The sequence below is a fragment of the Ascaphus truei genome, chromosome 1 (genome assembly GCF_040206685.1).
Source record: "Ascaphus truei isolate aAscTru1 chromosome 1, aAscTru1.hap1, whole genome shotgun sequence".
Taxonomy (NCBI): domain Eukaryota; kingdom Metazoa; phylum Chordata; class Amphibia; order Anura; family Ascaphidae; genus Ascaphus; species Ascaphus truei.
The window spans coordinates 244,682,073-244,693,697 of record NC_134483.1 but is presented as its reverse complement, the minus strand read 5'-3'; the positions used below and the strand labels follow the sequence as shown (position 1 = coordinate 244,693,697).

The 11,625-nt window shown below is 45.5% G+C and overlaps 1 long non-coding RNA gene across 1 annotated transcript in view; it reads right to left on the bottom strand.

Annotated features, from left to right (window-relative positions):
• The window catches only part of LOC142470647 (uncharacterized), a 22,892-nt gene extending 12,036 nt beyond the window's left edge, over positions 1 to 10,856 (bottom strand). The window contains exon 1 of the long non-coding RNA XR_012789291.1: positions 10,779 to 10,856. This is a non-coding gene — a long non-coding RNA (uncharacterized LOC142470647). The remainder of the gene's footprint in view (positions 1 to 10,778) is intronic.
• Positions 10,857 to 11,625: the final 769 nt, after the last annotated feature.

Below are 11,625 nucleotides of genomic sequence, written 5' to 3'. Positions count from 1 at the left end.
GTGTGTGTGTCTGTGCATGCATGCATGGAGAGTGTATGTGTATGCATGGGTGTGCGTGCGTGTGTGTGTGTAGGATACCAGAAGTGTCACCCCACCCAGTCACCCCACCACCCCACCCCAGTCACCCCACCACCCCACCCCAGTCAACCCGTCACCCCACCCAGTCACCCAGTCACCCCACCCCGTCACCCCACCCAGTCACCCCACCCCTTCACCCCACCCAGTCACCCCGTCACCCCACCCAGTCACCCCGTCACCCCAACCAGTCACACCGTCACCCCACCCAGTCAACCAGTGACCCAGCCACCCCACCCAGTCACCCCGCCACCCCACCCAGTCACCCCACCACCCCACCCAGTCAACCAGTCACCCCACCCAGTCACCCCATCACCCCACCCAGTCACCCCGTCACCCCACCCAGTCACCCAGTTACCCCAGTCACCCCACCCCCATCGCCCTCTCTCTCTCGCCCCCTCTCTCTCTCACACCTATCTCTCTCACACCCTCTCTCTCTCTCACACCCTCTCGCTCTCTCTCACACCCTCTCTCTCTCACACCCTCTCTCTCTCTCTCTCTCACACCCTCTCTCTCTCTCTCACACCCTCTCTCTCTCTCTCACACCCTCTTTCTCAAAACCCCTCTCTCTCACCCTCTCCCTGTGTCTGTCTCACACTCTGTTTCTGGATCTCTTATTTACCCTATATATCTTAACTGCCCTATACTACACCAAAATAACCTATACTTCTTTCTTCTAGATCTGGCTCAAGCTTCACACAGAAGACATCGGAACACCCCCTAACCCAGAAGACAGGTAGGGAACACCTAACATTGCGGGAATGAGGGTACCTGGACATTGAGGAACTGCGGATCAGGTAAGATCCCAGGTGGGATTGCTGCTTTAGATATTGTGAAGCGGGGACGTCCAGACACTGGTTAAGGGGTTCAGGAAACTAGTCATTCACATCTGGCTTTTATTTCTAGATCGACATTTACACACACACACACGTAACAAGGACTAATTGTAGTATAATGTAATACAATAAAGACATTTATGTCAAAAATGAATGTTGTTCTGGCTAGGAATTTATTAAATGTATTTTATTTATATATTTTATTTTAAAGCGGGGTTGGGGGCGGGACTAGGGTTGGGGGCGGGACTAGGGGTGGGGTTGGGGGCGGGACTAGGTGGCGAGTAGATTTTTTGGTTGGGCGAGTAGATTTTTGGGTGATTTGTCGAACACTGTATATATATATATAGTTCTTTTATATGTATTCGGAGGTGGGGGTTCTTTTATATATATATGGAGGGGGTTCTTTATTTATATATTTGGGGGTTCTTTTATATGTATTTGGGGGCTGGTGGTTTATATGTATTTGTGTACTTATTATGTATATATATTTGGATATTTGGGGGGTGTTTTTCTTTATATATATATATATATATAAAAAAACAACATTACCATTCTCTCGTCCGGTAAAGAAAGACTGCACTCGGTTCAGTAATCATGAAAAACTGTATTGGGCATCTGAATAAAAAAGATAAGTCACCCAATCCGACGTTTCGGTCCTGGAATAGGACCTTTCTCAAGGGGGTGCCCTTGAGAAAGCACCCCCTTGAGAAAGGTCCTATTCCAGGACCGAAACGTCGGATTGGGTGACTTATCTTTTTTATTCAGATGCCCAATACAGTTTTTCATGATTACTGAACCGAGTGCAGTCTTTCTTTACCGGACGAGAGAATGGTAATGTTGTTTTTCTATTATTTGAGACTAGCACCTGTCTATATGAACCAGTACATTGAGTGCAAGCTGTGATGTTGGTTTTGACTATTTTTTTTTTATATATATATATATATATATATATATATATAGAAAAACACCCCCCAAATATCCAAATATATATACATAATAAGTACACAAATACATATAACCCACCAGCCCCCAAATACATATAAAAGAACCCCAAATATATAAATAAAGAACCTTAATAAAACACCATGCACGCTCCGGCCGTAAAGCGTGCACATAACGTGATGACGTAATGTTGTGGTGTACGTCCCTGACGCGTTTCGTCACAATACTGCAACTTTATAAATATAAATATAATACGCTTTATGGCTGGAGCATGCATGGTGTTTTATTAAGGCCCTACTCTAATGCCACATTGCGTGGAGGATTTTTATTGATCGATTAGAGGATGAACGCTATCCGGTGAATCGTTTGAAGATTCCCTGTTGGACTGCCGACGTGACACGGGACGGTGCTTGCCTCGGTGATAATTTTTATCACGAATTGCTCGTTATTCACATCTACTTTGTGAGTGTTTTTAATCCCTCGTCCATCCCCCCCTTCAATTAAATGTACAATAATATACTATGGGACGCGCGCTCTCTGTCTTCTTTTTGTTCATATATATATATATATATCAAATGGAAATATTACTGTATGCTCATTTGCATGTCTTAGTCAGGTCTGTAACCCTGTCTTTCACCATTATCACCCAGCACACAGCATTTAAACTGCAGCAAGGGATTCTGGGAAATGACATGCAAATGAGCACACAGTGCCACCTTTTGCTTCAAAACCATTTAACATGGTCCCCTATAAGCTTAAGCTTGCTGCATTTCACAGCTTTGAGCATAGGCTGGGTTAAGATGCATAGCCAGTAAACCCACCCACAGACAGCTGTTTTGACCTTAATGGTTCTCCTCAGTGTGGGGTTGGTTATACTGGCTTTGCAAAATGAAGCAGGGGTAGGTTTCATACACACACATACACATACACACACATGTACACGCACACACATAAAGAAAAACACCCCCAAGTATATATACAGATGAGAAAACGAGTATTCTAAGGCTTGCCTTAAACTAGCCCGGTTACATGCTGGGTGTAACCTGGCTAGTTTAAGGCAAGTTTAACGCATTTTTGCATTGACTAATGACCCATCGGATTAACACAGCAGGGGTCCCTGGCAGTCCCATTCAGTTTGAATGGGACTGCCAGGGACCCCCGCTGTTAATCTGATGGGCCATTAGTCAATGCAGAAATGCGTTAAACTTGCCTTAAACATGACCCAGAATGTACACAGCATGTACCTGGGTCTTTTTGGCAATTGCCACTGGTTTGTGTTAGAATAACCGTCGGCACTACAGTATATACTTAAACTCCCTTTACCTGCAGGTGATATATAAAACTCCTGATTGAACAGGTGATAAAAAGCAGAAAGTAGCTGCTTTTCAGATTCCCTGTTGGAGTCTGTTGAAGAACACAGATAACAGGAGAAACCGCCCACAGGAATCCATGCTTGTTGACCATAGGGGTTTGCCTGGCAACAGTGGGGAACCAAAAGCCCCACATAGCAGAGAAGCTCTCACAGATAGGGAAAAAGACTTACTGGGAGCAGCAGAACTTCACCGCCTGTATCTTAAATTGCCTGGAGAAATCGAAGACCCCGGACCAGAACACACAGATAAGACTTTCTATGTTGTTCCCTGGTTTTGGTACTGTTTTATATGTGTTGGGGTTGGTAATCATCTTAGCTGGCGGCCCAGTTAGAAAGGGCCGGAGAGTAATGTTTATTTCGTTTTCCTAAAGGGAAAAGGTGTTTCTATTATGATTTGGTTTTGCTTAAAGGGACAGTGCACCTAATTTTCAGTTGATTTTGTGGAGAGTAAAACCCCTCATTAATATGGCTTCCTGAGAACTGTGTGTGGACTCTTGTCTGACCTCGCCTACAGGCTGCTCCGTCACATATGGTTGCAACAGTGGGATGCAGCATCTCCAGGAGGTTGGCAGAAGAAACGCATGCAGAGGGCACCAGAAAAAAAAGCCACAAATCCAGGCAGAAAGAAAAGGCTCACTGCGATGGATAAAGCAAAGCAAGCAAGACGGCTACAGGCGGTGACCCATGAGAGGTACTGATTCTGGAAATCTGCACCACCAGGTGTGTGAAGAAAAAAAAAACAACAACAGCGGGTTTTCATAATGGCTGTGCTGAAGCAGTGAAACTAATACAGAAGGTAACATACGCGTGGTACTAATTCTGGAAATAAAGTCTGCCACATCGCATAGGACTACAAGATGTGATTGAGTATAAGCAGAAAAATTGTGAAAGTTGATGAGAAACTGCGCTGAAGCAGGGAAACAAATACAGACGGTGACCCACGAGCAGTACTGATTCTGGAAGTAACGTCTGCCACACCGCATAGGACTACCACCTGTGATTGGAGTATATGCAGGAAAAGTGTGAAAAGGTGGATGCAAAAGTTTTAACTGATGGTTTGCTGAAATCCAGGCTGCACAGCGACAACGAGACACAACAGCAAAATGCTCATAGTGTGTATGGAGTGTGAGGACCCGGGGCACTCAGAAGAGGCGTGTCCTTACATTCTTGAGTTTGAAGAGTCCGGCAGTATGATGAAGATTGTCACCAGCGAGAGCAAGCAACGCATGATGCGCTTGGAGAAAATGCAGATATTCCGAGCAAGCACGGGGAGCTCAGTACTGCTCATGCCTCAGAGCCTACCAAAACAAAGAGAGAAAAAAGAAAAGAAGTTTGTATCTGATAGCAGGTTACAGAAACAGTTAAGGATGACCCTGCGACGTCAGGAACTCGTAATTCCGAAGGGAGCCAAGATGTTCTGCAGCCTGTAGGGAATGGCAGAATCCTCCTGGGTATGGCGGAATATCCAGTGATGAAGGCGTAGATTCAAATGGAGATGGCAGAGGCAAATGATGAGAAAATAGTTGATGGTTCCTTGAGCCAGGTTAAAGATGGTTTACGAAGTGCCAAGCATGACTATGATCTCCTCCAGGAACAGTTTATTAAAGAGCAAGAAGCTAAGACAGAGATACAGAGGGGTTTTGTGAGGATCCCAGAGCCGCGCAGGGCTTCTCTGGTCATGACGGTACCCGCTGCAAGGATCCCAGACTCATGCGATCTCACGCGCACTCCCGCACGGCCCCCGCATACGCACAGGGCTTCCCCTGCAGAGCGGCACCCTCGATTCATGAAACACGCATGTGCACACTTCCGACATCCCCAAACGACGCAAGGGTAGACTCCGCATCGCATTTTGCGTCATCAGCCAGCAGCACACGTGTGTGACACACGTGATGCACCTGAGCTCATAGAGCCCAATCAGCTCCATCACCTTCACCTGCCTCTTGCTCTTACCTTATCACAGTCTACACTGAGGCCACTCCTCGGCTCCACTCCTCCATGGGATTGGGCAGTCCAGCCTATATATGCTCAGCTGTGCCACTGGCACTTTGGCTGAGCATAGATTCTTGAAACTATGTGTTAACCTCTTCTACCTTGCCCTGTTCCATTGCCTTGCTTTATAGATTGATCTCCTGTGTACTGACCCGGCTTGCTTTTGGACCTTCCGTCTCTCTGGTATTCTGAACTCGGCTATCTCTGACTCTACGCTCTTCTCCAAACCTGACCGCGGCATTGCACCTCGACTATCCTACGCTCTCCAAACCTGACCTCGGCTATTGTACCTTCAACGTTCTGGACCTCTCCTACTCTGACCTTGGCAAGTATAAAGACAACCCTTACCTGTCCACCCCAAACCCGGCTACCAAGACTACCCTACAATGCGGACATGGCCCTCGTGCCTGTGCCTGTAATTTATTACCTATTAACATCTCAGTACCGGGCCTCGTCTTTTTTGTGGTGAGCACAGCGTAACAGGTTTATCCTCAGTAATCGGCAAGTGTATTTCTTTGGAGTGTAAGGAATCTGCTCCTGGGTTTGGTTGAAACTCATCCTTACAGAGCTATAGTGTTTCAAGACAAACCTTGTCTTAAACCTGCAATCAAGAATCAGCTGCTCCTGCAATTAGACTGCAGTCTGCTTCTTGCTGCCTCCTAGGCAGCTCTGCTTCTTTGGCTGCCTGTTCTATTTAACTCCTCTCCCTCCCCCAAAGAAGTTGATGAACATAGACTTACTCAAGTAACTGTGCTTGCCACAGCCTCTCTGTTTGGCCTGCCCTGGCCTTCTTGCCATAGCTCCCAGTTTCTGGCAGACTCTGCCATGCTGAAGCGGTTACACTGAAGCCCTCTGTGTTTCTTGTCCTGTCTGCAGTTCCTGTTCCCCGTGACCTTCCAGTGGCCTCCACCACTCTCAGCTGTATCCGGCTAGGGGGTGCTGTTCTATGCTGAAGCACTGGATACTCTGTGCTATTCCTTCTGCAATCATCCTGCTTCCAGTGGCCTCCACCACTCTCAGCTGTACCCGGCTAGTGGGTTCTGCTCTGTGCTGAAGCGCTGGATCCTCTGTACTACTGGCAGACTCCGCCGCGCTGAAGCGGTTACACTGAAGCCCTCAGTGTTTCTTGTCCTGTCTGCAGTTCCTGTTCCCGGTGACCTTCCAGTGGCCTCCACCACTCTCAGCTGTACCTGGCTAGGCGTTGCTGTTCTGTGCTGAAGCACTGGATCTCCAGTTCCTGTTTCCTGCTCTCTATGCTGAAGCGGCGTATTTCAGTGTCCAGCTCTCTACGCTGAAGCTGTAGTTCCAGTTCCTGCTCTCTACCCTGAAGCGGTAGTTCCAGTTCCTGCTCTCATCTCTTAAGTGGTTTCTACCTTGTTTTCCTGATGATGACCTCAGCTCGTGACCGCGACCTTCACTCCTGTGCCATCTGCCCTGACCCTGGCTTTTCTACCGATTACTCTACCTTCTCCAGTCCTGACCCGGCTAGGTTTGACCATGGAATTCGCAACTCGGATCCAGCTTCGTGGTCTAAAGTCGGTGTATTTCTATCCCCACCTCAGCCCCGTGGTCCGTTCCAGGTTTGTGGTGAGCATAACTGTTACATGGAGAAGACAAAGCATCACTTGCAGGGTGAGTTTCAGGACATGATGACTAACCTTGAGTTATGCAGCTGCTGCCACTAGGGATGAAGAGGCAAAGGCTGAATTGGAAGTCTCTCAGAAGGAGATTCACCGTCTTGCCGCAGGGCCAAATTTATTTGATTACGCCCTTGAAGAGGTCGGGCAAACTATAGAGACTGTAAGAGAAGAGAAGAAAACCCTACAAGAGAAGGTTTCAGATTTGACTAACCAGGTCAGTGAAGAAGATGAAAAGCTTCACCTAGCAGAAAAAGTGAAGAAACAATCAGCCCCTGAAAAGCTAGAAGCGCACAAAGCACTACAGAATACAGAGAGAGTACTGCAAAGAGAACGTGTCTTCTTGGAGCAGCGCAACCAAGCAGAACACAAGGTGCAGAGCCAGCTGCAAGGCTGCAATCAAGTCTGCAGGAGGCTAAGGAGAAACAGGCAGATGCTGAGGAGAAACAGCAAGTGCTACAGGAGCATCTGAGTACCCAGTTTGTCCCCGCAGAGCAGCAAGAGGAGCTGAAAGCCATACTGGGCCTAACCAGAGCATTGCTGGAGGAGGAGCTTAGAGGCCAGGTATCTATGTATGAGAGGGAGCACGAGGCGGTTCAGAAACTAGAGCTGGAGCTGGAGGAGCAGAGAGCCTGCTCCATCCCCAAAAGTCAGTATGCCCAGGAGAAAGAGGCATGGAAAACTGAAGCTGCTGTGACCCAAGCGACGAAATCGGAAGAGCTACAAAATATGATGAAGAAGGCATTGATGCAAACTCAGAACAAGCACAGGAAAGAGGTGGAAGATCTAACAGAAAAATTGCACGATCAAGATGAATTTTTCAAAAATAAAATGGAACAAGCTCTGAAGCCATTTGAGGTCAAAGATAAAGAGATTGCAAAAATAAAATAGACACTTGGGGCACAAAAGGAGTCCATGGAAAAGATGGTGATAGAATTCCAAGATGTATGCAAGAAACATAAGTCTCTTGCTGATTAACTAAAATTGCTGCAAAGAAAGAAAAGCATTCTAACACTGCAGAAATATTACAGAGCTCTTATCCAAGGAAGGTTCGAGAGAGAAAGGTATCTGTGCAAACGCTCTGTGACTTTCATCATATAGGCTGACTACAGAGGGATGAAGACACGTCAGCTATATCGCCAGAATAAAGCAGCCTGCATTCTTTAGTCAATTTGGAGAATGCGACAACAAAGAAAAAAGTATGATTTTTTTATGGAATGCGTGAGTCTACTACAATCCAATGTTAGGAAGTATCAGCAACAAAGACGCTACAGGGATGTGAAGAGAACTGCTGGGGTGATTCAGTCCGGATACAGATCCTACAGTATATCAGAACCAAGCAAGCTGTGCACTCTTACATGCGTATCTGCAAGGTCATTGCAGTGATACAGTCTGCTTGCCACAGAATGCAAAGTAGAAGAACCAAGATTAATGATGGGGAGCCAGAGGCAAATGGTCACAGGGAAAAAGAGAATGCACAACTCAGGGAAAAACTCGTTGATAAGCGAGTTAAAGAAGAGTTGCTAAAGTGAAAAGCTGAGTTAGGCGCAAATACTTGGAGAGACACTGTTTGAGTGCACAGGTTACAAAGACGTTGTCATCAGCAATCTCTTCAATCACGAATACACATCATGGCAACGAACAGATAAAGAGGATGTTGCTAAATACTGTTCTGCAGGCGTAGAAAACATGGTAATTGCCCCAAAGGAAAAAAACAAAGTGACGGTTGGAGTAAAAAGGTGGACACAGAAAATATTTTAGGGAAGGTTGAAAGCCTCTTTAATTGGAAGTCGAGAAAGAAGAAAAGGAGTCAAAAAGACTCCCCCATGAGACCAAGCTGTTTCCCGAGAAGGGGGGTATGTTTAAATGGCAGAGTTTGCCCGGGGCTATACTCTGAGGGGTGAGGTATGTAAGGGAGTCAATGAGTTGAACTACCTTTACAGGGCAGGAGACTGAACTAGGTGTCGGGTTTCCTGTAGGTCATATGTAAAACTCCTGATTTAACAGGTGTTAAAAGCAGGAAGTAGCTGCTTTTCAGAGTCCCTGTTGGAGTCTGTTGAGGAACACAAATAACAGAGCTCCCGTCTGCAGGGACCCAGGCTTGTTGACCATAGGGTTTGCCTGGCAACAGTGGAGAACCAAAAGCTCCACAAAGCAGTGAAGCCGGCACGAATAGGGCAAAAGACATGCTGAGAGCAGCGGGACTTCACCGACTGCATCTTAAAGTGCCTGGAGAAATCGGAGACGCCGGACAAGAACACACAGATAAGACTTTCTATATTTTTCCCTGGTCTTGGTACTGTTTTATATGTTTTGGGGTTGGTAACCAGCTTAGCCGGCTGCCCAGTTAGAAAGGGTCAGAGTAATGATTATTTTTTCCCCAAAAAGCAATAGGTGTTTCTTTTATGATATGGTTTTGCTTAAAGGGACAGTGCACCTAATGATAGTTATTTTTGTGGAGAATAAAACCACACATTATTATGGTTTACCGAGAAATGCATGTGTGGACACTTGTCTGACCTTGCCTACAGGACGCTCTGTCACATCCTCCCCACCCCCCAAATACATAAAAGAACCCTCCAACCCTCAGATACATATAAAAGAACTCCCCAAATACATATAAATCAATACCCACAATACATAACCCTAGCCCCAAAATACATATAAAAAAAAAACCACCCCCCAAATAAATTGATCGACCTTGGCGATAATCAGACCGGGACCGGTGACTGTGGGGGGCATGGCTGGTCCTACAACTCTGTCCCACGCCAAGCTGCTGGTGCAATCCGGGCCTCTCTCTCATGCCAGTGTGCACCAAAGCTGAGCCCAGCTTGGTTCCGGCGTGTCAACGTCAGAGAGGCCGATACGCACCAGCATCACAAGCTTGGCGTGGGACAGAGTGAGGGAGGCCTTTAGCTGTGGAGAGTCAGGGCCCGGCAGCAAGAAGACCGGCCGCAGGGGCCGGCCAAAGGTTGACCCCAACCTACCACGCCGGCCACGCCCTCTGCTGCCACCTGTCCCGTTTCTCCCCCCCCCTGTCGTCGGTCCTGTCTCCACATATTGTTTCAATTCTTTTCTTTAGGTGCTACAATCAAAAAAGTTACAGCTAATATACAGTGTAGATACTAAGTGACAAACTACTGCTAACCATAAAGGAGTGGTTCAGTTATTAAAGACACTGACTCTGTAAACAATGACAGCTCATTTGACCTTGGGCAAGTCACTTTTTCTCTTTGTGTTTCAGGTAAAAACATAGATTCAACTGGGCAAGGACTGTGTCTGTAATAACTCCTATGTAATGCATACCACACAATACTGTATACTGTAATTGTAAAGCGCTTTGGTTCCCATTGGGAGAAAATCACTATACTGCACCGACACACTTTATTCGAGCAAATACCCGGTATGTACCTGGCAGATACCTGGAATGCGCCACTCCTCACCTCTGACAAGCCCCGTTGCGTTTGCCTTCCCAGCCTGGGTTCATGCCTGGCTGATGGGCGGCTGATCTGTTAAATGATAATGATTAGGATTTAATAGGCTGCAATGCTTCGCGTGTCTACCAGATGGCATAAATTCATGAATTGTAATGCAGTATATATATATATACTGTGCAGTATTGCAGCTAGCGGGAATAAAATGCTTGAATCCCTGCTTGGAAAATAACTCAATGCACTCGGGCAGAAAACAGTCACAAACCTCAATACAACCGGGTATACCCGAATTCGTGGGACTAGCCGAGCTCGAATAAAGTGTGTCGCCAGTGTATCAAATAAAGTTATTATTATTATTATTATTATTATATTATTATTATTATTATTAATAATATTATTCAGTCTTCTTGATTTACAGACATAAAGCATGTCATATTTAACTAGTCAAGGTATGGTAATTTATTCTTTAGATATAATACATATACTGTACCTTCATCTACCAAATTCTTCTTCCATCTTCCACATTTGACTCTTTCTCCCTCACACTGTGAAGTTGTATCGACACATGCAGGCAGCAGCAACACCACTGATGCTAAAATATGGGTAAATAAGACAAATACAAGGTAAACATCCATGATTCTGCCATCTTACATTTCAACCACAGAAAAAAACACTGTAGCCCAGGTTTACTGAAGAGATTTATTCTATCCGTCTCCCCAGCAAAAGCCCTATTTCAAGGTCTGGAGTTGGTGAAATTTGCATGGTTCCCAAAGAGCTGCAAACATTTTGCAAATTTCTATAAATAAGTAATATCCAGTCCATTTTATTGTATTGTAATATGGTATTTATTAGTAAAATATACAATAGGGATTACCTGTTAACTATACACATACATTACAAAAGTTCAAATATTCCCAAAATATTTGATGTTTGCTAAAGTACCATTGTTTTCCATAGAACAGGACCAGTTGAATCATTTTATTTTTTCTCTTTTCAGGACTAAACACAGCGGTGGAATCTCTGTTCTGAATTTGACAAGCAGAACTGAAATGCTTGGAGAAGGTAAAGGCATTTGACATTCTTAGTCAGGTCCGCCTATGGGTTGAATTGGTTACATTTAGAACTCAGGCCTGAGAAGTGTGTCATGACAGCAGCTAGGCCTTAGGTCACGGTCACCCATGCATATCATTTAATGTCTGAAACATGACAAATGACCATTGGCAGCATGAAAAGAAACTAAAATTATGCAGGAAATAGAAAAAAATAAAACTTGCTGTAATAGCTTATTTATATGATAAAAAACAGCACTGTGTTTGCTTCAATTTCAACTTGACATT